Below are 27,858 nucleotides of genomic sequence, written 5' to 3'. Positions count from 1 at the left end.
AGTAGCACCAAACCTTAAATCAGATGTTTAACTGACACATGAGTGCACAAACAAAAATAGCAGCAAATATTATGGTGGGGAGGGAGGGAAGGAAGATTCCTAAATACTAGTTTTATTTACTGGTAAACATAATATCAGTTCTGAATATCTGTCCAACACAGATGAAATAAAATGCAAAATTCTTGAAGAAAAATGAAATAAAAATGAAGAACTAGTTAATAGAAAGGTATTTAGTAGTTCACTTTGGAATTGAAATAGTTAGCTGAAAGGTACAACATCATAGTTTGGGGAAAACTTCAAATCAGACAAGACATCCAGGGACAAACACACTTACTTCTAATAGCTGCAGTTCTCATTCCCTACTGATCATAATTAGAACCCTGAGTGTCAGCCCAGAACCTGAAAGGCAAGAAAGTACTGAGTGAGAACAGGCTGAGAAACTTGGATGCTTTAACTTCACATCTGGGGTGGGTGGGGGAAGGGGATGGGAGGGCTCTACTGCCAGTAGTTTACTAGCTAAAGAGGTGATTCCAAAGAAAAGAGGGTCATCTGCAGAATACCATCCCAAGCAGACTATTATAAGACTTGTTTGGGAGGATGTGATGGGGAAAGAGGATAGGAAAGTTTGATCCTAGGAACCATAAACTACTTTCAGGTTAACTTTACTACACTCCCACATCCATTCCTCCTTCCCCCCTCCTCTACTAGACCATGCAAGTTGATTCTCTTTTAACCCATTCTAGTAGTAGAAAGTGCACACATTGCCATATAATACCTATATGGACTATTCTGGGAGTGATGGGAAGCTTCTCTCTCCTCAATTTCAGCACTCAAGGGAAGGAGCCTCTAGATTCTAGGTAAGCAAGTACCACTTCTTTTCCACTGTAGAAAACATCAAATGAGGCAGCTTCATATTAGGTGATAAAGGACTTGGAAGAATTCTCTCTTCTATTCTTCCATGCTCCCAGTGGACATGAAAACCACTTACTCCCCAAAGATACAAAAAGTTTGTATTCCAATACGATAAAGTCCAACTTTTAAGTAATTTGGCATATGTGGTAAGGGAATCGAGGAAAGAGCCCCTGGTAGAGGGTCATGGCTCCCCAAACAAATCGCTGTCTTGGTTAAGCACACAGTTCAACCTTTCCTGGATAAAGGTCACTTTGGATTATTTAAAGAAGGTAACCTGGATGAAGAACTTCCTCCTAATCCTCCAGCCTTAACCTCATTGACCCTTTCTTTTCCCAAAAGAAAGTTTCATTTGGCTGATTTCACTTTGTAACAGTTAAAACAGAAGCAGAAAAATACTTTTTTCTTCTTCTTTTTTTGTAACAGAAAGACCCAAGTTAGTTACTTTTGGTTAGACTCTTAGGTAACTATTGCAAACAGTACCTACTTTCCTTACATTATATCTGAGATATAGACTAGTTTTGGAAAGAACATGGTATTATCTTATTGCTGATGTTTGCCCTTTATTCTTGAAGAAGACCATGACATCAGGGAAGTGATACCAGGACATACACATAAACTGGATTTGAGTGAAGGGGTGCTGTGCAATGTTACCAGCCTCACTTTCTCCTCCAGAGTCATCTGGGTCCAGTGATCAGATATGAATCAGATGACCTGGAATTTGAGACAATCAGGGCTAACTGACTTGCCCAAGGTCACATAGCTACTAAGTGTCAAGTGTTTGAAGTCAAATTTGAACCTGGGTCCTCTTGACTTCAGGGCCAGTGCCACCTAGCTGTCCCTAGGTATTATCTTATGTCTTTGGGAACAAGTCAACATCTTAATCCTTACCTGTCCTAAATTGGTAGTCCCCCAAGGATCAATAGGATAAATAACTTGTGGAGGGGACCAGTTTGTACTTTTCTATATAAGAGAGAGCAGAAGACTGAACATCTGAAAACTGGTCAGTGTCTGGATCTTCTGCAGATTTCTTTAGTATTTTTAAAGAAGATGTCCCATTCTCATCTCTACTACCTCTAAACTGAAAGAAGATGGGCCAGCAATCATGGTGTTAAACCTCTTTTCTGTTTGGTCCCATTCCCCAATCTAGGAAAGGATTATATTTGCCAGTTTCTTAAAGAGGGCAGAACAATTCAGACACATAGGTAGGTTATAGGAAATCTGAAACATCCCCCACTAACCTAGCCAGTGGTCCTTTACAAGCTTATCACCTCATAAGCATATCATAACAGCTAGAACATGAGCAGAAAGGATGTTAGTACTTCACATCTGTACAACAGCTGGGATGTATATCAAGTAAAAAATCCATTTCCAGGAACTGACTGGATGTAAACTCTCTTAGTGGCTCTTGGGGGCAGTTATTGGGGCCAAGTGACAGGGGCTGTTTGGGTCATCCTTTGTGTATCCAGAAAAAAATGGATCTTTTTTTTTTGAGGAGAAGTAGATTCATCCAATAACCCTATTTATAGAAAAGTACTCACAAACATAACTTCTAAAACTAGGATCTATGATAAGTGCAGGTGTTGACTGAAACAAAGCTATTCCAGCTTTCCATTTCCATAGTTGTTACTCAGGAAATTTATGAATGAGTTTAAGTTAAAATGAGTGGGGGGAAGGATGTCACCTGACCATTAAATAGGACAAGAACTCTTAACATCCATTTTCTTGATGTCTACCACATGCTTCATCCATCTGCCCCTTGGACACTTGGCTCTCCTTTTGGTTCTGCACTCCCTTATCATTTGCCTTCTTTTGGAAGATTAGGAGCAATCTTGGGTCAAGGATATTTTCCTCTGACTCCCAGCTGTTGTATTTGGAGGATCATCCCCTCTATTTGACCAGATACTCCAGCTTCCCCTAATGGAGCCACTAGTAGAAGATGCTCTTGGTAGAGAAGACCCGCTCCCTGATGCTGCTTAGCTCCTCCATGAGGACACAAGTAATTTTCTTTTACTGCTTTCCCTCACTTCACAGCAACTCCTCCACCACTGCTCTCACCCCAAATCTTGGTCTTATTCAAGTCAGTTCTTTATCTAATCAAGTCTGAACTGAATGCAAATTCTTAAAATAAAGAATGACCAAAAAGAACCTGTTTGCTAGGCCTGGGTGTCCAGTTTCTCTGTTAGTTTACTAAACAATATATAACCCTGGTAAAGACTGGGTTTCTCTCACACTCTCTAGACAATGTACTTCCTCCTCCTGGGACCAAAGGCTAGATTAATTAGATGTCCTTTAAAAACTAAATAAAACAAAATGACTACACTGTTCTTTTGGTCTCAGTTTACAAAGGAGCCTTTTGAGGACAGCAGATTATTTTCCAAGTAGGTATTTCACCTTCTCAGTTTTATGTTTGCCCAGGCTGGAAGAGTGTCTCTAGTATGCCTCAATATAAGGGAACTAAATTTACTAATTAAGAAAAAAATGCCATTATTGTGCAAGATGCTTCAGGTGACCAGATATCTCCCTTGGGAGGAATGGTCTTGCTTTGGAGTACTTTTCTCAAACCAATTCCTCAAATCTAGAGTAGCAACCTGGATCCCCATTTTCGGTTATACAAATGTGGACCTTAGGAGTACTGATGAACTAAATCCAGTTTGGGCAAGTGTAGACATCGAAGGCAAGCACTTAAAGTTTAGCAATCCTGTTGATGCTCAGTCATATCCATGTGCCTCCAAGTTGCCCTTTAAAGAAGGTAAATGAATGTTCACTCTTTTGAATTTCCATTGCTCCTGATGACAAACTGAATTCTTTCAATGTGAGCAATTTTAGAAATGATGAAGTTTCCATTTAGTTTATATACATTATACAGTACTAGTTCATGTTCATTTCAAGACCAGGATGATTCAGTGTTAATCACTCCAGATTTCTCTATGGTAAGCCTCTGTCTGTAAGAGAAGTGGGTGCTTGCAGCCCACTTTCAAACTGGATCTTAAATGGTATCTTTGTTCTAAGTCCCAAAGAGAACTAGGCCTAAAGAAGTCATTGAGGCCATGAAAGGGTCCTGAGACCTAGTAATATTGGACTAGGCTCCTGGCACAGAGAATGAAATGAACCCCAGTGCCACTTAAGAGACCAAATTCAAATAATTAAGCATTTAGTAAGTAAAAGTGCCAGACCTGGAGTCATGAAGATTTATTTCCTAAATTCAAATCTGGCCTTAGACACTTTTTAGCTGTGTGACCCTGGGCAAGTTACTTAATCTTGTTTGCCTCAATTTCCTGATCTGTAAGATGAACTGGAGAAGTAATTTGCAAAACATTCCAGTATTTCTGTCAAAGAAAACCTCAAATGGAGTTCACAAAGAATCAGACATGACTCAAACAATTTAAAAACAACACCTTTAAGCTGCCAGATTTAATCTCTTGTCCCAAATCAATCAGCAATGGATATATATCCTCACCTGGGCCTCAAAGTTTGGGTAAGATTTTGGATTAACAAGTGCCTCAACTTTTCAAGAAGGAAAAAAGGAACAAAATCCAGTAAAGTTCAGTTACTGGAATTATAACCATAAAGTCTACTCATTCTGGGTGCTGATATCATATATAATTTTTTTAAAAAAGTAAGTGGCAAAAGAAACACCTTAGATATGAGACCTCAATTGACAAGGTAAGGAAGAAACCCTTGAGAAGTTAGGTCAATCTTTTGAAAGGTATCACACCTTTTTTTTTTTTCAATGAGAAACCATTTGAAGAATTTATTCTATTTTTTTTTTGCAAGGCAATGGGGTTAAGTGGCTTGCCCAAAGCCACACAGCTAGGTAATTATTAAGTGAGGCAAGATTTGAACTCAGTTACTCCTGACTCCACTGTGCCACCTAGCTGCCCTAAATTTATCCTATTTTCAGTCTTATTTGATTTTTTTCTTTTGAGTAAGTAATTCAAATCTGAGATGATGAATATTCAGGTTAGGGTAGGAGAAGATGTCAATCATGGATCAGAAGACATAGGGTAAAAAAAATAAGAATCCTGGAATGTTTTTGTTTGTTTGTTTGTGTCTTTTCTAGGATGGCAAAGGATCTCCAATTCTCATCAATTCTGTAGATTGTCTTGGTTAGAGAATGAAAATTGACCCTTTTTTTTGAAACTTGGATTGAAGAGGGGGAGGAGAGGGGTTTCAGGTATGGCTTAAATTCTTGGTCAGAAGTATAAAGATTTCGAGGCCTCTTTGGTCTCTCTCTTTTATTTATTTATTATTTAAGGGAAAGGGGTTAAGTGACTTGCCCAAGATAACACAGCTAGGCAATTATTGTCTGAGGCCATATTTGAACTCAGGTCCTCCTGAGGGCTGGTGGTATATTCACTGGGTCATCAAGCTGCCCCTTTAGGGCTCAATATATTACCAATTAATAAACAAGGATTGATTAAGCATGTATTCTGTTCTTAGCCCTGTGGAATAGTTGCTCCAGTATAGAAAGACTAACTTCCCCTCTCCCTCTAACAAATAAGAAGAAAATACATGGTTTTCTTTTTTTTTTAATCTGGAAGATGTACAAAATGGAATACTTTGTTCTAGTGTGTGTTTAAACCTTTCCACAAAAATATAAACCTTTATCTTGCTCTTCATCTTGCCTATAGTCTTACTCTCCTTCAGCCTTCCCTCTAATTCCCCCAGTGCTCTATAAACTTTTCATCTGAAGAAACTCATCTTCATCATCTTTAGGAAGGCCAAGGAAAATTTCTTCATAGTATGAGGGGTTTTATTCAATAAATCTACTTTTTCAGAAAACTTCCAGGAGAACATGAAACACAGAAAAAAATGACATTTCTAGTTTCAAAAGGTAAATAAATTTAAAAGTCACATGATTTGTCTAACTTTTCCCTAAAGATTGCTTTCCTTTTAAATGTCTCTTATCATTTATTTAAGTATTGTATTAATTCAATATTTACCCAAACTCACCTTTTTTTCTTTGGGAATGGCCTTCTATACAAGAATCATAGATTTTAGAGCTAGTAGGAACATCAGAAAATATTGAATGGAATTGACCTCTCATTTTAGAGTTGAGGAAACTAAGGCAGAGACAGGATAAAAAAAAATAGCATAGTCTGAAGCTAGCTTTGATATCCACATCTTCCTATTTCCAAATCCAGTATCCTATTCTATTACAGCACCTGCTTTTCCCTGAGCATGCAGTGACAGGGCAGCAGGTGAGGTAGAGTTGAGTCAGGTATGCACCAGTTGTATGCATTCAACCCTTCAAAGTCAGAGATGAAGCCTAGCTGTGTCTCACCTGCCACCCTATAAAGTATGAAATGAAGTATTTAGAACACACTTTAAAATTAATCTACAGTATTAATATTTTCTCCATTACTTTCTTAATACTAGGCAAAATTGGGGGCAGCTAGGTGGTGCAGTGGATAGAGCACTGGCCCTGGAGTCAGGAGTACCTGAGTTCAAATGTGACCTCGGACGTTTAATAATTACCTAGCTGTGTGGCCTTAGGCAAGTTGCTTAACCCCACTGCCTTGCCAAAAAAAAAAAAGACTAGACAAAATATGTAGAAAACACTTTAAAATTGAATCTATAGTATTAACATTTTCTCCAATGATTTCTTAAGACTAGGCAATCAACAAAACAGTAAAAAAGCCCTGATTTGTAACATTTGCCCAGTCCTAAAGTGCCCACATTGAAAGTTAATCAATCAACTTTATGAGCTAGTTCTAGCACACCCTGGGGTACTCTTCTATTTCATTCACAGACATTTGAACCTGCCTGCCTTCCCCTCCACTCTCACTGAGGATTGGGGTTCTTAACCTCAAGTCTACAAATTCCTAAGGACTCCATCGGTAGATTTCAAAGGGTCCATGACCTTGAATGGAAAAAAAATTTTTATTTTCATTAACTTTCAACTGAAAGTTAGCATTTGCTTCAATAGGAATTAAAACAAACAAACTAGACAATTATTATTCTTAGGAGGGGTGCATAGGTTTCCAAGGTCACACAGGGAGCAAATGAACTAAATCAGAGGTGTATTGACTCCTATCCAGAGCAAATGATTTTCTTTTACAAAAATACTTTCCCCCAACTCAAAACTCCTCTATGCTACCACCCAAATCTTACTTTGGTTTACCAGAGCAGTTCAAGACCTTAAAAATGGTTAAGAATCACTACTTTAGAACATGGTAAATTAACTTGGTGAATTCTTATTCAATGCTCTACCAAGGCTATCTAATGCAATGTATTCCTATATACTGCCTAACACTTTGGACTATACTTGTAGTTTTTCTTTCCATATAATCTTTCAATTTAGGATGTGGAGAATGAATATGGAGCAGGGGAGTGGAGGGACTTGATCTATCATTTTATATAACTTTATGAATAGAGAATACTGAATATGCTAGTTCCTCAACACAAGCAAGAGATCATTTTAATTTGGGGAGTGAGCATAACATGTCCCAGATGTTAACTTAGCATCTTCTCATAAATCTGAGGGGAATAATCTGCCTTCATCCAACTAGGTGCCAAAGTGAATCGAGTGCTGGTCTTGGAGTCAGGAGGATAGGAGTTCACTTGATACTTAATAGCTGTGTGACCTTGGACAAGTCAATTAACCCTGACTGCCTTGCATGCAGGGTCAGCTCTAGTTGTCCTGATTCATATCTGGCCACTGAACCCAGATGGCTCTGAAAGAGAAAGTGAGCCTGATGACTTAGCACAGTCCCTTCTCACTCAAATCCAATTCATGTGCTTTTCATGGCATCACCTCCCTGATGCCAAGGTCTTTTTCATGAATGAAGGACAACATCATGCATCAGGCACTGTGCTGAGATAGAAGGAAAAGCTAAAGATACTCCCCTGCCCTCAAGGACCCTACAATCTGACAGGGGAGACAATATGCAAATGATTATGTACAAAAAAGCTAGCTACAGGATAAATTAGAGCTTAGCAACAAGGGAAGTTCTACAAAATAATTTGTGCATTAGGCTCTAGTCAAGACAACCACAGGAAAAAAGACCATTTTGCAAACATCCCTTAGGATTGTGAATCCAAATTCTTGGTACCTGGCCAAGCAGCCACCAAAACAAAACACATGATCAAGGGAAAAAAAAGAGTAATTAAATCCTATCCCTAAGGAGGAGCAGTTATGGACCAAATTCTATAACTTGGCAGTTGGCTGGTATAGTAGATAGAGTGCAAGGCTTGGAGTCAGGAAGAACTGAGTTCAAATCCTGTTTCAGACATTTATTATTTGTGTGACCTATGGAAAATCACTTAATCTTCACTTGACTTTGTTTTTTCAATTGTAAAATAGATATAATATTATTAGCATTTACCTCCCAGGGTTGCTTTGAAGATCAATTGAAATAACAGTTATAAAAATCTTAGTCCACTATCTAACCTAGAGTAGTTACTTAATACATTCTTAATTGATTCCTTCTTTCTTTTCAGAAGGAAAAACTTCAATCACATTAATTAAAAGGTAATAAAAATAGCATGGACTCTACTCTGAAAATGGGATTGAAAGTAATACAAAAAAGAAAGTGAAAGAGAAGGAGGAAGCAACACTGGCTGCCTTCTCTACAGACTCTTACTCAGTAATATGGGATGTGATAGGAGCTGGTGAACCATGGGCTCAGAAACGAGGCAGACTTCCCAGTAGTTATGATAATCCCCAGTCAGAGAAGGTCAAAACTGAAGTTTCAACTTTTGGGTAGGATGACGGTGTCCTATGGGAATTAGAAACTTCTGAATTCTGAGCCCAGTACTACTTCTTTTGTCACATATAAGTCAGGGGTGAGGAGGGTTATGCTTGTTCAGTTTCCCCATCTTGATCATTATATATCTGGAAAGTTCCAGGTAGCCTGGGCTGGACGGCCTGCTGGGTACTAGCAAACTGTTAGGCAAAGCACTCTAGTTTTGTTTAGTTATTTTTCAGTTGTGCTTGACTCTTTGTGACCTCGTTTGGGATTTTCTTGGCAGAGATAATGAAGTGATTTACCATTTCCTTCTCAACTCATTTTACAGATGAGGAAACTGAGGCAAACAGGATGAAATGACATTTCCAGGGTCATATAGCTGGTGTCTGAGGCTAGATTTGAACTCAGGAAGGTGAATCTTCCTGCTTCCAGGCCCAGCATTCCATCCATTGCTTCACCTAACTGTCCAATCTAGCTGCTTATTGGAGCTATTTCTTTTTAACCACTTGCCTACTCCCACATCTATTTATTTAGGATAAAGCTGAGGCATCCAGAAAAGTCAGATTGAAATACTGAAAATGCAATTATTAAGTCCTTCATATGTACCGAACTTAGAATATAATTACAAAGAACAATGTCATTGTGCTTAAGGATCTTATTTTTCTAATAGGGAGATGACATATATAGGGGAACAATACCCCAAAAGAGATAATTTGGTTGGAAAAATTATAGGAATGGGGGGGTGGAGCCACAGGGGAGCAGATTACCCATACCTTATAGAAGCAAAATTAGAATTGATTTGATTATAGTTCTTGAACTGGAAAGAGTGGGGAGTGAAGGGAAGCATGTCTGGAATTCATGTTAGAACCAATCAGAAAGAGGGATGTACACTGGGAGCTCACACAGAGGTCTACATCTCTGAGACTAAGCATGTAATACTTTAGGGTGTGTGTGTGTGTGTGTGTGTGTGTGTGTGTGTGTGTGTGTGTGTGTGTGCTAGTAAATATTAAACAACTGAATCTCCAAAAAATAAAAGTATGCATGATATTCTTTTAATTTTAATATGAACTATTTACATGATTTAGCCCCCAGGGAGGTTAATTCTAGACAACTAATAAAACACTACATCTAGCCCCTTCACACTGAAAATTTAACAGTTTGCTCCTGAGTCTATGGGAGTTAACTCCAGCATATACTTGTGTAGAGGCTTGGGAGAGTCACATAATCTCTCTATGACTTTTTTCTTGACTGTATATTTTAATAGTTACATTTCTTCCATGATACAAATCATAACTTACCCAGGCCTTCATTGTCTATGAGTATCTTGCCAACATTATCACACAAACTTCAGAGAGGATCTATCCAACAAAATTAAGGACCTACCAGGAGGTCTTTTTAGGTTTTATTCAATGTTGCACTGGATCTGTCATCCATAGTTTTAGAATTGCAAAGGAAGGTAGATCATTATAGGTCATCATCTCTCCTGGCCCATTTCTATTCTGAGCTTTTTATAGGTTTCAATTGTAAAATGAAAAATGATCTCTGAGGTCCCTTTGAGTCTGATAGAGTGTGACCCTACCTTTCAAGACTTATACATTATTCTCTTTCATTCACTAATAATGTACTTCATACAATGTAGTCAAATTGGACTTCTTGATGTTTCCCATACAGATTATTACTTCTCCCCTCTCATTGCCTTTGTGAAGATATTCCCCAAGCCTAGAACATGTACCCTCCTTACCTCTTAGAAGCTCTTTCTTCCTTCAAAGCCTATCTCAAATGCCATCTCTTATATGAGATCTGTTCCATAACCCCAAGTGTTACTGCCACACTTCTTTTAAACTTTGAAAGGTCAGAAGCCCCTGAAGTTAATCTACTTGACCTTGTCTAGCTGTAGCATCTATGTCCTGCAGACAAGAGAATAAATGACTCATTCACAGGTTATATGAACCTAGAAGTGAATTCGGTAGGGTTGAATGCTTTATAGAAGGTACTTCAAGTGTGAACCCACTCTTCTTAGGGAACAGGGTAAAAAAAGAAGGGAGAGTATGACCTGATTGAGGGAGGATATGTTTATAATTTTATTCTTATTAAGTAAACCTTTTTTCTAAGAACTAATTAATGCTAATTGGTTAACCAATACTTAGGAGAAATCCATTGATTAAATTGATAGTAGGATATTAATAAATGGTATCAGTGTTACTGAGCTCCTATTAACTGTGTGGGGAACTCATTGGAATAGGGTCTAAAGCTTGTAATGTTAGAAGAATCTCACTGATCTTACTAGTAATGTTAGGATTCTCAGAGGAATAAAGTAGTTATTCTCTGGGGACCTAACTTATCAGTGTAAGGGTGGACCAAAGTATAATCTATTGTATACATTTATATCCATATATGTGTAAATAGGATCATACATCATAGGAATATATATTGAGAGAAAAAAAAGGGATTTCATAAGTGATCTAGTCTATCCCCTTATTTTTAGCCCCAGGGAGGTTAAGGTACATATTATCTCCTCCTATAGAATCTAAACCACTTGATGGAAAGAAATGTTTCATTTTTAACTTTGAATTTCTGACATCTATTACAGTGTTCAACAAATGGTAGATACATAATAAAATGCATATTCTGTTTGACTTATTGTTCCATGATTCTTTGGAGATATGGAAATTCTTTGGAAACTACAAGATTACCAGATTCATACATGACATCATATAATTGTGGGAAATGGGAAAATGGGATCATGGGAAAATATAAGTTAAAAGATGGGGTTTTGTGATGGGGAGTAGATTGGGATCATTAAAAACATTGTGTAAACCTTCACTTTTCAGACATTGGGTGACATGAAGATTATGAATTCTTGAGTGAGACTTGAACATCTTAGGAGATCAGGTTATTATGGTATTATTATAATTATTCATTATTATTATGGCCAATTGAAGACACTTCAGAACAGAAAGGCAGATGTGGGAAGCGAACATCTGGTTAAAGAGATAAAGTCTGAGAAGTGGATTTGCATTTCTGAACCACAGCTCAAATATTAGGAATGATAGGTTTTTGGCTAGAGATGGAATGCATCTATAATAAGAGTTGGCAGAAATGTAGTTGCCTGGAGTCTTACGAAGTTAATCAAATTTATACTGAAAAAAAATAGAGAGGAAGAAGATTAGGCATAGGTATCCACCAAGCTAGACTGCACAGAAAGCAGTTACACTGTAGGAAGAATAGGAAGGAAATAAACATTTATTAAGCAGCTAGCATGCATCAAGCATTATGCTAAATGATGTACAAATATTTCTCACTTGTTCCTCACAATCACTTTGGGAGGTAAGTGCTATCATCATTCTCATTTTATAATTGAGAAAACTGAGGCAGATAAGGTTAAATGACTTATCCAAGGTCACATAGCTAGTAAGTGTCAGAGGCTGGATTTGAATTCAAGAATTCCTGACTCCAGATTCAGTAATCTATCCACTGTATCACCTAGAAATTCATTGAAGACAAAAGCAAGGAGGGAGTCAATAGTAAAATTTATGATCTCAAATATCTGTAATAAAATGCAAATAAATATAAATGCAAATAAAATGCAAATAAATAAAATGTTTGTAAATAAAATGCAAAGCAAGTTGAACTATAAATTCTAAAGGAAGGAAGAAAATTTGACAAGATAGGTTTAACTGAGAATTGACAGGAGAACACAAATGCTTGGAATGTGACTCTGGAAGGGTATGCCATATTTAAAAACAAAAGGGATAATGATTTTGAGGATAAAAGTACCAGATATTTAGAAGATATATTGACATGAGGGAATCCTTGAAACAAAGGATAAAACATGGTGGAAAGTATTTGGGCAAAGATGAATGTATAAAGAGAAGCAATATTGTCATTAGAATATACACAAACTTATCGCCCTAAACACAGAGAGGGAATAAATGAAGAGTTCAAGAAATAGATCACAAATTTAGCACAGAGGTATAAATATAATGCTAATGATAAAATTAAATTATCAAGATATTTGTTGGAGTTCTGCCAAAAAGGAGGACATCTAATGTCCTCCTTCACATCAAAATGTGAAGAATCCAGCAAGAAAAACTTTCATTTTTTGGACCCGATTCTCACCAAGGAAGAACTGTTTGAAGGGATAGAAATGAAAGCAATTTGAGAGGAAAGTGACCACTCCATCTTATAAATTAGTGATGGGAAATAGTCTAGAAAAAAGAATGTTAAATGCTATAACTGTGAAAGAAGATTTCAAAAGACTTAGGAGAAAAGATAAGTAGGAGGACTTTATGTATCAAAATTCTACAGAAGAATCCAGCCTACAAGGGATGAGTAGCTCTCAAAAATAACATATTCAAGATATCTACAAGAAAGATTCTTATAGTGAGAGAACTAGGTGCAGCTATCTAAAGAAATGTGTATGTATAAAGAATTCACAGATCAACTTAACTTCTATGAAAAAAATATGTATAGAAGCTGGAACCAAGGGTAAGTAACAGAAGGTGATTACAAAAGAATGGCATGATAAAAAAAGAATACTGTTAGGAAGAATAAAGTTAAGAATGAGCAAAGTTGGGGTGGCTAGGTGGCACAGTGGATAAAGCACCAGCCCTGGAGTCAGGAGTACCTGAGTTCAAATCCAGTCTCAGACACTTAATAATTACCTAGCTGTGTGGCCTTGGGCAAGCCACTTAACCCCATTTGCCTTGCAAAAAAAAAAAACACCTTAAAAAAAAGAATGAGCAAAGTTGGATAAAAATCAAATGAGAATTTTTTAAAATGATCTATAGTGTAGATATGAAGATAGATGAGGAACAGCTAGGTATACTATTTGATATATATGGACCAATGATAATGAATGATGGAGAGAAGGTATTCTTGATCAGCTATTGTTTTGCTTTCATTTCCTCTGCCAACAAGGAAGACATTTGAACTAGAAACAACAGAACCAAAATGTCCAACAGAGAATTTATATCTAAGATAAAGAAGAAGATAATAAGCAAGCAACCAGATGTCCTTGATGCATTCAATTTACCAGATTCATATTAAGTACATTTCAGGGAACTGAAATGACTAGCACATATGTTTGTTGAGATTTGCTGATCTTTGAAAGATCATGGAGAAGTAACAATAGATTAGAGAAGGTCAAATATCCCAATTTTCAAAGGAAGGGAAGACTGGAGTTTGCAAATTATAGACCAGAGGGTCTAATTTTGATTCTTGGCAAGATTCTAGAACACACTAGTTAAGGGTTAGTGAATGTCTAGAAAAGGAGCCAGTATTGCTTCATTAAAATCAAGTTAAGCCAGAATAATTTCATTCCTTTTTGTCACTGTAACTACACTGGTAGATCAGAAGCATATTTTGTCATTTACATAGATTTTAGCAAAGCACTTGACAAAATCTCTCATTCTATTACTGTGGAAAAGATGGAGATAGCTCAATTAGCCAACAGAAAAGATAGGCAGACTTGGAACTGATGGGACTCAAAGAAAATTAATGGTCTGATGTTAATTTGAAAAAATACCCATAGTTGAATATCGTAGAGATCAATTTGTTGGTGACATTAAACTTCATTTAGCAATCTACGTCCCACTTTCTTTTAGACTAAAGTCTTCTTTCTCTTGATTACCCCCAATTTATCATCTCTATCTATATACATAATTTTTTGTACATTGCATATAATTTTTCCCCTGTTGTTTTCCCCATTGAAGTCATCAAGATTAGAGACTGCTCTTTCTCTTTGGTTTTCTCCTTTTTTTCTTTCTTCCCACCCTTCAACCTTCTTTTTCTTTTTCTTTCTGCTTACTCTCATTTCCTTTCCTTCCTTTCCTTCCCCCTTCCTTTCTTTCTTTCTTCTGGGTTCCCAATACTTAGTATAGTGCCTCAAACATGGTAGGCATTTAATGCTTGACTCTATTTAGTATTTTTATTAATGACATGGTTAAAGTTTATATAGTGTGCTTATACAATTTTTAGATAACAAAGCTAGATAGTCAAAATATCTGGAGAAAATAAAGCACTGGACTGAACCCCATAAGATTCAATTTCCTAGAGATAAATGTAAACGAGTAAAATTTAGGAACTTCACAAACACAAGATAGAAGTAGCCTGGCTAGACAAGAATTCAGCTTAGCCACAGAGGAAAGAACTAGCAGCAATAAGTAAAAGTTACAGAGAGGGAGATTTGGGTTTGATGCACCAAGTAAGACACTTTTTATCCTCCACCAACAATACCCACAATAGGACTTTGTATTCTCTGCACCTTTCAATTAATCGAGTAATTATAAAGATATGGCCTCCTGTAGAAAAGCACAGGATGAGAAAATAGGCATATGAATTAGTAGTTAACAAAGTTTTCTCAATTGCCTTTTGAATTAGTAATGTATTTCATCATCCTCCCTCTTTCGAATAAATTATACATTGGTCAATAAATTATCCAAATATGCAATGCTTTCAAAATTGTATTATCTCTTGCTTGTATTTCCATGGTGGGTGCTTGTTCTCATAGTGGGCACTGATCTCAATTTCATCTTCTTAAATGCCATAAATACTTCACATTTTAGAATGAGATGGAGAGTTCCATTGTCAGTGATGATGAAAATTGATGATTTAGAAATATTGACAAATCTGTTCCATTTTCTCTTTATTTGTTATTCTTTTATAAGTTTCAGTTATGAATGTTCCTATAGTCATATGGCTTAATTGGGCCTCATGCCAAGTTTCCTGTTTCCTTATTTTCACTCAGACTGCTTTTTGCTGTTTTACATGGTGATAATGCTCATAATCTGCTATCATCTTCCTTTGCAGCGCTTAGAAATAGGTTTATATAGTCTAAATGGATGTTTTCCTTGCCTGTAATATCTTTCCCCTTAGTAAGGAAATTAGGTATTTGCTGACTAAATCAATCCCTGGGTGCCTTTTGGCATCTTCATTATTTTGATGGTTTTATATCATTTAACATTTCCTGGGAATGGTGATAGCCAAGGTCAATATCATTGCTTGTTTCTATTTTCCAATTTTCAGCAATGACAGCTTGTTTGAATATGTTAAGATGAAGATAGTATAATTGTACTCAAAGGAATCCCATATTTAGGGGAGGTATGGTGGAAAACTTGCTAGACCTGGAACTGAGAGACCAGATTTAAATCTTGCCTCTGAAATTTATTAACTGAGCTATCATTTAAATCTCCCTGAAGCTTGAAAGTCTTTTCATTTGCAAAATGGGGATAACACAAATAATAGTGACTTTACTCCCACCTCCTTGCTTTCCCAACTTCTTTCAAGTTTCAGCTAAAATTCTACCTTTTGCCCTGGTTTCCACATCTGCAAAATGAACTTGAGAACAAAATGACCAATCACTCCATGATCTTTGCAAAGAAAACTCCAAATGGGTTTTTTCAGACACAACTAAAATGACTGAACAACAACAAATGATTGAAAATTAATAATAATTATAATAGTTAATATTTACATCATACTTCACAATGGCCAGACCCAGGATTAAGCACTTTAGAATCATCTCATTTTATCTTCACAATAACCTTGGCCTTTTAAGAGAGGAGGAAAGAGGTTTGAGCAACTTACCCAGGGTTAAATGGCTGTTAAGTGTCAAGAGGCCTCATTTGAATTCAGTTCTTCCTGACTCCAGATCTGGTGCTCTATCCACTGAGCCATCTAGCTGGTGATAATTATACCTCAACTTAAAATCATTTCTCCCACCCTCCTTCAGAGCTTCTCAGTCTAGTAGCTAATAATAGTTAAAACAAAGTCTCAACTACACCAAGGATCCATTTTAGAAAAATTCTTTGCATTGTAAAAAAACCACATACTCAGATATGGGAAATTGAGTAAAGGCAGTTTTCTTATTCCTTATTCTGACACATACAGACTTTAGAATCTGTAGCTACTGTCCACACTGTACTCCCATTCTAGTTCCTTCCTGCAGGTGCTGGTACCATCCCAGACTCATCTTTTCTCTACCACAGCTGGGGTGTGCCATCCCCTCATGCTTCCTGATACTTCTAAAGATTATCACACCTTCTTTCTCTCCCAAGACATTCAATCTGTTTTTCCACTTCCCTTGCCAAGTTCCCTTGACCCAGTTCCTCCTCAGCTTCCTCTTCTTCCACCTTCACCTGATGATAAAGGACTGTACAGGATGGGGGGATAGGTAATAATATATTCATGGCATTCCAGTTGGGACTAAGAGTGAGTGTTCCTACATAAACAATGTTATAAGTGGTGGTTAGAGTTCATAGTGTGGTTAGTACTACAGGCATTTGCCATTGGGCACTGAACCTTCCAAAACAGGATATGAACTGATACAACATTACTTAAGGGGGTTCATTTAACAGGAACATGATTAGAAATAGATGAGAGGTCAAATGTTATTACAGCCGGATTGCTAAGTGCTGAGTTGAGAATGAGTTGAGAATATTAGCAGGGGTCTTATTACATATTATCTAAAAGTACGTGTGGCTCATAGTACATCTAAGTTCAAATGCTACCTTTGCTCCTTACTAATAGAGACCTTAAGTAAACTACTATATATTATTGGAGTACTTAGAGATAAAGTGAATAGACTAGAGTAATGATTCTCAAATGTGACCAACAAAAACTACAGTATAAAGAAGCTCTCATCAAATCTATCTGAAACATGCTAAGAAATAAATGAATCAGTGGAATAGATTAGGTCTAAAAGAAACAGCGACAAATGGCTATAATAATCTACTATTTGATAAACCCAAAGATTACAGCTTATGGGAAAAGCACTCACTATTTCACAAAGACTACTGGGGAAACTGGAAAATAGTGGTAGAAACTAGGCACAAACCAACATCTCACACCCTAAACCAAGATAAAGTCAAAAATGGGTACAGGATTTAGATAAAAAAGGGTGATACTGTAAGCCAATTAGGTGAACAAAGAATAGTTTATCTGTCAAATGTTATCTGAGGATCCTAAAGAGTCTCAAAAATTCTTTCAGGGGTTCCATGAGGTCAAAACTATTTTCATAATAATACCAAGCTGTTTTATTTTCTAATATTATAAATCTCAATAGACACAATCCACACAAACAAAAACTCTTTGGGAGAGTTTCTATAGTTATAAGAATATAATGGGGTCCAATTGATAAACTGTCAAAGGATACGAACAGGCAGTTTTCAGATGACAAATTAAAGCTATAATCACATGAAAAATTGCTCTTACTATTAATTAGAGAAATGTAATTAAAACAACTCTGAGGTACCACCTCACACCTATCTGATTGGTTAATATGATAGGAAAATGATAAAGGTTGGAGAGGATGTGGAATAACTGGGACTCCAAAGCATTGTTGATGGAGTTATTCTGGAGAAAAATTTGGTACTATACCCAAAGGGTTATAAATCTGTACATTCCCTTTGATCCAGCAATACTGGTAGTAGTTCTATCATTCCAAAGAGATCATAAAATAGTGAAAAAGACTCATATGTACAAAAATAGAGAAGTCAAATATCAATTGGGGAATGACTGAACAAATTTGGTATATAAATGTAAAGGAATATTATTGTCCCAGAAGAAATGATGAATAGATGGATTTCAGAAAAACCTAGAAAGACTTAGGCTAACTGATACTGAGTGAGGTGAGTAGAACCAGAAGAACATTGTACACATTAATAACAACATAGTATGATGAACAAATATGATCTACTTAATAATACAGTGATCAAAGACAATTCTAAAAGACTTGGGATATAAAATGCCATCTACATCTAGAGAAAGTACTAAGGAGTCTGAATGCAGATCTAAGCATACTATTTTTCACTTTTTAAATTTATTTTTGTTTTTTCTATTTCTTGTTATTTTTTCCTTTTTGTTCAGATTCTTTTTTCACAGCATGAGTAATATGGATATATGTATAATATGATTGTTCTTGTATAAGCTATATCAGATTACTTGCTATTTTAGGGTAGAGGGAGGGAAGGGTGAAAGGGAGAAAACTTTACCAAAATGAATGCTGAAACTACCTTTACATATAATTAGAAAAATAAATTTTAAAAAAGAACAAAAGAAGAATCTGTCTGATTCTAAGATCAATACAATCATCATCATGGATTATTCCTAATATCAATAATAATACAGTTTGGTGAAATCTATAAATGGAATGTTTGGCTCACAGACAACGTGTATATAATTATAAATATTAAATAAACTAATTTACTTAAAGTATAAGACTATATATACATAATATAATCATAGACTATATTTATATCATACAATTAAATTGCTTCCTGATGCTTTTTTCTTTTGGCTATAGAAATAACAATCCCCCCCAAAAAACCCAAATTTAAAAAAATAGGATCTGAGACCAAAACATTTATTTGACAGCATCTGTCCACTTTAATTCTATAATCCTAAATATAAACTTAATTACTCTTTATAAAACTGCATCTCTTTATGTTTCCAGTCTCAAAAAATCAATATTTAAATTAACTTGTAGAAGATAACACCTAACCAAGCTTTCAGTAATAATCTACTACTACATGTGGCCATGAGATTTTTAGATCTATTACTGACAGATTTCAGAGAGTTTTAAATTGAAGCATCTATGATAATATCCAGTAACAAAGGGTAGGATCAATTTTTCATCAGTAAGATTCACACCCAGTTTCCCCAAGAGTAAAGACCAATATATTAGAGAGTCAACTGAAGGTGATGAAGTGTTTCCTGTGAAGCAAGTTAATGAAAGAGGGGGGAATATGTCATAGTGGAGAGAAAGCAAGCTTGGGAGTTAGGAAGGCTTCAATTCAAGTCCCTGGTGTGACTCTGAGGCAAGACATTTGATTCCTGTTTGCCCCAAGTATCTCTTTAAGGTTGCAGTTTGTAGAGCTGCTGCAGATATACATTGATAGGGGGATTTTCCTTTACCAGTAAAATCAACCCCCCCAAAAAAACAAACAAATAAACAAACCTCCAAACCCAACCTTGTATACAGTGACCATTTCATTGAATGTTCATGAGGATAGGCCTGGGCCTTGGTCACTTCTACTGACATGTGTACAGGAAGGTGCACAGCCCATGATGTGCTGAGCCTACATTCTGGACATATGCTCAGGGCTGAAGGTCTTGGAGCTTTGGGATACTGTGGGTGGTCCTTGGCCTCCACACCTCCCACAGAAGAGGGTGGGAGAAGGCTGCTGCAGCAGCCCAACTAGGCTTTGAAAGGAAACTCTTGGAGAAATTGTTCAAGTCATATAAAAAAAGAAAGGGACAAAGCTTGGGCCTCTAGTTCTTTTGACTACAAGGCCAAAGTCGTGCTGCCTGTTGCTTGCTATATCTTGAACATAAAAACACATAGACCTGTTTCAGCAGAGTTCATAATTATTTACTATGATTGCAGGGCTGGAAGATGGGTATATTTTGGGCAAAGAAAATATTCAGGGATGTATATTTGTGACTCTGAGTTTATGAGAGAGAGAGAGAGAGAGAGAGAGAGAGAGAGAGAGAGAGAGAGAGAGTGTGTGTGTATGTGTTTGGGGAGTAATATGTTGTTAGAGAGTATAGGTAGACAGACAGACAGAGGAATATTTATAGATAAAGATAAAAATTTGCCTATCACCTTTGCATATTGTGTGATTTTCATTCTACTATGATACAGAACCAAAGCACAGAGAAGTTATGATTTGTCAGGTTAAACAGTAAAGACAAATGTTGAGGGCAGGGTTTTCTAGCTTCAAGTGTAATAATTCTTAATTACCTTCAAATCAACTAAAAATATCAGGGAACTATTTTTAAATACTCTTGAACTAGGTGGCTTCAAGAAAAAATCATTAAAACCTCTAACCTTTAGAATGTAAATAATTTAAACTGTGCCTCTTTGAGCCAACAGAAGGCCATATGTGTCCTATTTTTTATGCTCCCTGATTCTTATAGATCATTTTGTTATTTTATCTTTTCATTTGTGTTTGACTCTTTGTAACCCCATTTTGTTTTGGGTTTTTTTTTGAGGAACTGAACTGGTTTCCCATTTCCTTCTCCAATTTATTTAACAGCTGGGGAACAGAGCAAACCAGTGTTAAGTGATTTGTCCAGGGTCACAGTTAGAAAGTACCTGATGGGGTGGCTAGGTGACGCAGTAGATAGAGCACTGGCCTTGGAGTCAGGAGTACCTGGGTTCAAATCCGACCTCAGACACTTAATAATTACCTAGCCGCGCGGCTTTGGGCAAGCCACTTAACCCCATTTGCTTTGCAAAAAGAAACCTAAAAAAAAAAGTACCTGAGGTAGGATTTGAACTTGGATCTGAAACCCAGAGAAGTTCAATGATTTGTTCAGGGTCACATAGGTACTAAGAGGAAATGTCTTTTTTTTTCTCCCTTTAGGTTAGTACTGCTTTAATTTTCAAATTTCTTTCACATACATATTATCGTACTTGATCCTTATAACTGCCTTGAGAAGATGGTAGATCTGCGTTTATGGTCATAAGAATCTGAGGCATGGAAGGTTTAAATGTTTCTCCCCAAGGTTATATCTCTAGCAACTGGAAGCATTAGACTAAATTCCAAATTTTCTGATTCCTAATTTCGGTATCTTGCCACTCCACTCTACTGATGCTTATTTTTAAAAGATGGCAATTTTGGCATGGGATTAGGCCCCATTACTTGATGTTGTATAGCCAGCAACACCACCACATCCTTTCTGGTCCAACTTTTTAAAGAGTCTATTTTACCTTTGAGGGCTGTTGGGAGACTTGGACATCCCACCAAAGAGTACTGAAATGATAATGCTACATTGAGCAAGCAGTTTGTGTGTGTGTGTGTGTGTGTGTGTGTGTGTGTGTGTGGTGGGGAGGAGGAGGAGATTTAGCTTCAGACCAAAAAAATCCAGCCAGAAATCTAGTATTAAGCTATTCTTAGAAATATAATTCATGGGGTGGCTAGTTGGTGCAGTGGATAGAGCACTAGCCCTGGAGTCAGGAGTACCTGAGTTCAAATCCAGCCTCAGACACTTAATTACCTAGCTGTGTGGCCTTGGGCAAGCTACTTAACCTCACTGCCTTGCAAAAATCTAAAAAAAAAAATACAATTCATTTTGGTGTCTGTTTAGGGCCTGTGGACAGGGAGGAATGTGGGAGGGGTCTAAGACCTGAACCAGAATTTAGGACTGAAGACCCAAGGATTTCCCAAACCTCACCATTGAAACTAAAGAGGAGAATGATGAATTTGGAGAAAGAAAAGTTTGCATCCTGGCTCTCCTGTTTATTATCTATGTTTGTTCCAGATGACATAGGGAATGAATGTCAGAGTTCTTTCATGACAAACCCCCGAGTTTCTCCTTCTATTATTCCACACCATCTCTAGAATAATTGCCATTTATTATAATTATTATTATAATAATAATTATAATAATAATCCTTCAGAAAAAGATTGTTCAATTTTCATCGTCAAAAAATCATTATCTAACGTAATCTTGGATAAGTTGCTTCTCTGAGAGGAAAAATTTCTTCATCTATAAAATGAGAGATTTGAACTAGAACAAGACCCTTACTACCTGTATGACCTTGAGCAAGTTACTTGATTGACCTTCATGAGTCTGTTTCCTAATCTGTAAAATGAGAGGGTTATACTCTGGAACAATCTCTGGAATCTCTCAGTGATATTCTCATTCCCACAGTTTCTTCCACCACTGAATCCTATGATCTCTATGAAACCTTCATTAAGAAGAAAATGGTCCAGGTATAAACAGAGACAGAATCCATGAAATCCTTCAGTATTGGTGAACCTTAGTTGCTCCTCTCAAGGACACATCATTCTGAGGAATGACTCAGAATAAAAGCTAGTCAGACCTGGGAGAACAGCATCTCATTTGGGAACTTGTGTTTTTGCTGAGATTTAGTTGGCTTCCTCTCATCAGACATGTCAGTTAGCGTGTCTAATCCATGACATATTTCACAGCATGAGTCCCTTAGCTTATTATTACCCTGGCAGTTTGGCATAATGTCCAAAGTTATCTTCCAAGGGACTTTTATTCAGACAATTTAGGTTCATTCAACTGGCCCAGCTGTTAGGGAATATTACCCTGACACACTGTTCTTTCTATATCAGAATGTTTCTTAATCTTTCAAATATTCACATTAACAATGGTGTAATGCATTATTATGTCACCTATCAAGGGCTTACAGGATTTTCTTATTCTGACTTCCGCTCCCCAAACAAAATCATTTTGTCATCTGTGTCAAATGAGCTACAAAACAGGGTTGTTCTTCCAGTATGGAGAATGATGGACGGACCTACCCAGAGAAAAGAAGTTTGGCTGACTGATTCTGCTACTTTATGCTCATATAAGCCAATCTGGTGGTACAGCTGCTTTTGATTAGAAAATGCATTGCTTGCCTTCCACATATACAAATAATGCATTTTGGCAAGGGCTCCAATAAACTAAAAGGGGATGAGGGCTGACGGCTGCTCTTACCTCTTTCCAAAATTAGCAAGGGGAAAAGAGGCAACAATCATCAATGAGACTTAAGAGTTAAATTCCTATCATCTATGAATCACTTTCTTCTCTTCATGTAATTCAGAATAATTTAGGACTAAAGCTCTGAAAAGAGCCTTGTTTGTAGAATTAGGAATTCCAGAGGGAAACTCAGTTATGCACACTTAATTCCTCCCAAATCTCCCCCAAACTGGGTATTTAATTTTTCCTCTGAATATTTTATATTAAGCAAGATTTTTGGTTCTCAATGAACTATTTCCCTAATGGGTAATTAATATTTCCTGAGACAAATTTTATTAAATTTGGGGGGTTTATGATAAAGAAATAGAGAAAATTCTAATTTTTCCTTTTCTTTGAAATAGAAATCATGACTTTTGTTTCATTTTTACATATTAAAATGAAACTGAAACCCATTGAGATTACCTGTTCTGGAACACAACTGATGTCTATAGATTGTACTTTGAAAAATGAAGAAAGAAGACAGAAAATGATTAGTCCTAATGAAGGGGAAACAAGTGACAACAGGCACAGTACTTAATGCTTATGTTAAGAATAACTCATTTAAAACAAAATAGAGGGGTGGCTAAGTGGTGCAGTGAATAGAGCACCGGCCCTGGATTCAGGAGGACCTGAGTTCAAATCCAGCCTCCAACACTTAATAATTACCTAGCTGTGTGACCTTGAGCAAGTCATTTAACCCCATTTGCCTTGCAAAAACAAAACAAAACAAAATACAAAATAATTATCAAAGGTTGCATATCATAAATGAATTGATGTGGTCAATTTGCATCCAAGTCTGTAAGAAATGAAAATCTATGAATACTAAGGCTCATCTTTCCTTTATATAGACTGCTTAACTGCTTTATTACATTTGTATGTGTGAGCATATATATATATATACACACACACACATGTGTGTGTGTGTGTATGGTGTGTGTTTATAATATATAAATATATATTTATTTTTAAACCATGTTGATTCATGATAGCATTGCATAGTTGGTGCACAGAGAGAGATTTAAAGTGCTTAGGATAGTTCCTGGCACATAATGGGCGTAATGTAAATGCTTATTGATTGACTGGCTAGTTTTTTTTAAATTACTATTTTTTTTCACTGATCTTTTTAAAGTGAAAGACTGAGAGGAAACATGATGTTTTGGAAAGAGCCATCAGATTGGAAATCAGGAGACCCAAGTTATAGTTTGTGCTCTAGAATAAGTAGGTGCACGGTCTTGGTTAAGTAACTTTATCCATCTATGCTTCAGTTTCCTTCTCTAAAAAAAAAGGATGTATTAAATGAACTCCAATTAAACAAGCTCCAATGACCTCCAGGTCTGAAACTCTATGATTTTGATTCATTCAGTTCTCCCAGTTCCCAGGATATATCTATGGGGGAAAATGGTTTTGGATCTAAATAAAAAGTTTCTGGCTCCAAGAACCCATAAATACTATGAAATTTAAGCCTTGACTTTGACATCCATTTAATTTTTAAATTTACCTCAAGTAAACTAATTCTACTCCCTCTCTTTCCCAACCACAACTTACTGAAAAAAGAACAATAATAAGTATTTAAGAAACTAACACTACATTTGAAAATCAATACTATGAATTGGCTCTAAACCTTAGGAATCCCTCAACTGATGATTTTAATCGATGACATTGTCACAACATTTGAAATTCATAGTACACATAGTAACATAGGTCTAGAAGGTCTCAAATTGGTAAACCACTTCCTTATTGGTAGTCCACTTCCTCACCCCCATTTCACAGATGAAGAAACTGGGATCCTAAGAAGTTAAGTGCCTTCTCCAAGGTTATAAAACTAGTCAGAATTAGAGGTAGATCTGAACCTATGTACTCTGGGTCTAAAGCTAGTACTTTTTCTACTCTTTCACAATGCTTTGTTGTTGTGTTATTTTAAAAAAGGCTTTGAGGGGCGGCTAGGTGGCACAGTGGATAAAGCACCAGCCTTGGAGTCAGGAGTACCTGGGTTCAAATCCAGCCTCAGACACTTAATAATTACCTAGCTGTGTGGCCTTGGGCAAGCCATTTGCCTTGCAAAAACCTAAAAAAATAAAAATAAAAAGAGAATGAATTTCCTTAATATTGGTATCCTCTCTATCCTTTCAAATGTAGACAGCAATCCCTTTGTACCTTAGGAAGTATTTTTTAGTAGATGCTATGTTTTTTATTGGTATTTTATTTTTCCAATTTCATGTGATTAAAGCAACATTCATCCACTTACATATTTATAAATTACACATTTTTCTACCACCTTCCCTTCCCACCACCTTCCACTCAGAGGCAAACAGTTTGATAAAAGTTGTACATGTACATTTGTGTCTAACATGTTTACATATTAGTCATTTTGTGTATGAGGGAATTAGGGCTAAAGGAAAAGAAAGAAAACCAGGGCATAAGAAGGAAAAATATTAAAAAAAGTTTTTAAAAAGTGAATGTAGTATCTATTCAGATTCTGTAGATTTTTGTATGTGTTTTTTCCCCTCTGGATGAGGATGGTGTTGTTCATAACAGGTTTATCAGGATTGTCCTAGATCTCTGAACTGCTGAAAGGATCTAGTTGTTATCTATGGTTAAAAACTTCATGGTCTATCCTCTGTGGATCAGTCTTTACTTGGAGCTAGTAGCTAGGCTGGTTATCATGCAGCATTAGATTGTAAGCTCCTTGAGGGCAGGCACTGTCTTTTGCCTTTTTTGTATCCCAGGTGCTTAGTTCAGTGCCTAGAATGTAGTAGGTGCTTCATAAATGTTTGCTGACTGAATGTCTATTCTCAGATGACAGGCATACAGTCAGCAAATTCCAGAGCAAGACCTGAAGCATTTCCACTGCCCTGCTGTGGAGCCTTTGGGAATACAAGCTTGCATCCATAGCACAATGAGAACTTTGGAGGAATTTTCTAAGGATCATTGACTTAAAAGCCAACTAATTCAAATTCTCCAGGAGTCAAAGAATTGTTGCTAATAGATTTTATTGCTTTCTAGAAAGTGAGCTCAGTCCTTCCTGCCTTTCAGTCAGTCACCAATAAACAGTTATTAAGCATATACTGTGTACTAGAAACTATGCTGAGTGCAGTCTCTGTATTAGTTTTCCAGTTTGTTAAATGCTAAGGATATCAGTCCTCGGTTTTTCTTTCCATGCAAACCTGGATCAGTGAATCTGTAAATCACTCAATATACCTGCTTAGTAAATTGGATAACTGACTAACCCTTCAGTAGCCCACCTCCAAGGCTTTGCCTATTAAAGAACCTATCATCTGAAGAAATCCATGTGTGTTATATCTTACTGCACTGAGTCTGTAATCCCACTATTTAAATAACCAGTCATTAATCCTAGCTACTGTGGTTAATATGCTAATTAATCATAATCTTGAAAAAGAAATAACCAAAGCTCTGTTTTTGTCAAGGTTTACTTTTTTTTAATGTTTCTGGCTGGCTTTTAATTGTTGTTGGTGTTCAGCTTCTCTTTTGTCTCCACCTTTTTCACATTTATCTATTCCTTCTTCTGCATTTTCAGGACCAAGGATCCAAGTTCCAGGGAATAAAAGACCCTCAAAAGACAACATTCATCAATCTTTGGGGAATCAGTTTTCTTCCTTTTTTTCCCCTCCTGATATGTGAAACTCTTTTAGGAAACCATCATTCCAGGAAATTACTATATTTCTCTTTTTCCTGTGCTCATCCTAACTGTCCAGTAACCATCAACTTCTGAGGCTCACATACAAATGTTTGGCAGATCACATAATTAGAACTAGGGAGCAGACACTTTAGCAAGTGGATGAAAAGTGAAATCTTCAACCAGCTGGTTGTTTGACTTGTGAGCTGTGCCAAACAACTGTCTGGGTTTCTTTTGTCCCTTGTATGGCAGCAGTTGTTTGAGTGAACTCACTAAATTGACTGGTTCTTTTGGCATTAATAGAGACAGGATGTACCCACTGCCATAGACTTAATAGCATAAATCCGAAAGGACATCACTGACTAGCAGGTGGTAATGGCCCTCATTTTTCATTTCTCTATGACCCATATCATTTCCTCTCACAGACTTGCCCAAACATATGATTCCCCTTCACCAAAAAAAAAATGTCCAGTAGACAAAAAGACCAGCGATGGAGGTGCTATTCTGAACAATTATAGAAATGATAATTGTTATAACTATTAGAACAGTTATTAATAATAATATATTTCTGTAATGTTCACATTTCACAAAGAATTTTCCTCAAAATTCTTCCAGTTGGGCAATGCAAGCAGTACTCTCATTTTATAGATGACCTCACCTGAAGTTCAGAGAGGTAACAAAGCTACTAAAGGTCAGATCATGAGTCTTCTGCCATTTCTACTATACTTCACAACCTCTTTGCAAAGAATGTAAAGGCTCATAGACTTAAGGTCAAACATTATTTCTAATTAATTACTATGTACTAAACCCTTAGTGCCAGGCTAGTGTTGGTGGAACAATGAGGAAACTAAATGAATAAATAAATAAACCCCTACTCATAAGAAACTTATGAATTATCAGGGGAAACCAGTGTATATGTATGTATATATATATATATATATATATATATATATATATATATACAGTGTGTGTGTGCATATATATATACATGGATACATATACATACTCATACACAAATATACATGTATAGAAAAATATATGCATACATATAAACACATAAGCAGAACAAACATAAAGAAGATAAATACAAATAAACATATAAAGCAGTAAAATAAAAGAAGGTTTGAGAGGGAAGGAACCAGA

General features: G+C 36.5%; 1 protein-coding gene across 2 annotated transcripts in view; it reads right to left on the bottom strand.

The window, feature by feature from the left end:
* Positions 1-27,858, bottom strand: part of WIPF1 (WAS/WASL interacting protein family member 1) — a 172,750-nt gene that overhangs the window by 129,803 nt on the left and 15,089 nt on the right. Inside the window, exon 1 of one of the 2 annotated variants that reach the window (XM_074215678.1) lies at positions 335-27,590. The exons of the other annotated variant lie outside the window; for it this stretch is intronic. The gene's annotated coding sequence lies outside the window, so the exon portion shown is untranslated. Of the gene's footprint in view, positions 1-334; positions 27,591-27,858 lie in introns of those variants that run through there. 2 annotated transcript variants of the gene reach the window in all.

The sequence above is a fragment of the Macrotis lagotis genome, chromosome 1 (assembly GCF_037893015.1).
Source record: "Macrotis lagotis isolate mMagLag1 chromosome 1, bilby.v1.9.chrom.fasta, whole genome shotgun sequence".
NCBI lineage: Eukaryota > Metazoa > Chordata > Mammalia > Peramelemorphia > Peramelidae > Macrotis > Macrotis lagotis.
Note: the sequence above shows the minus strand (reverse complement) of the source record. Positions and strands in the feature narration are given on the sequence as shown.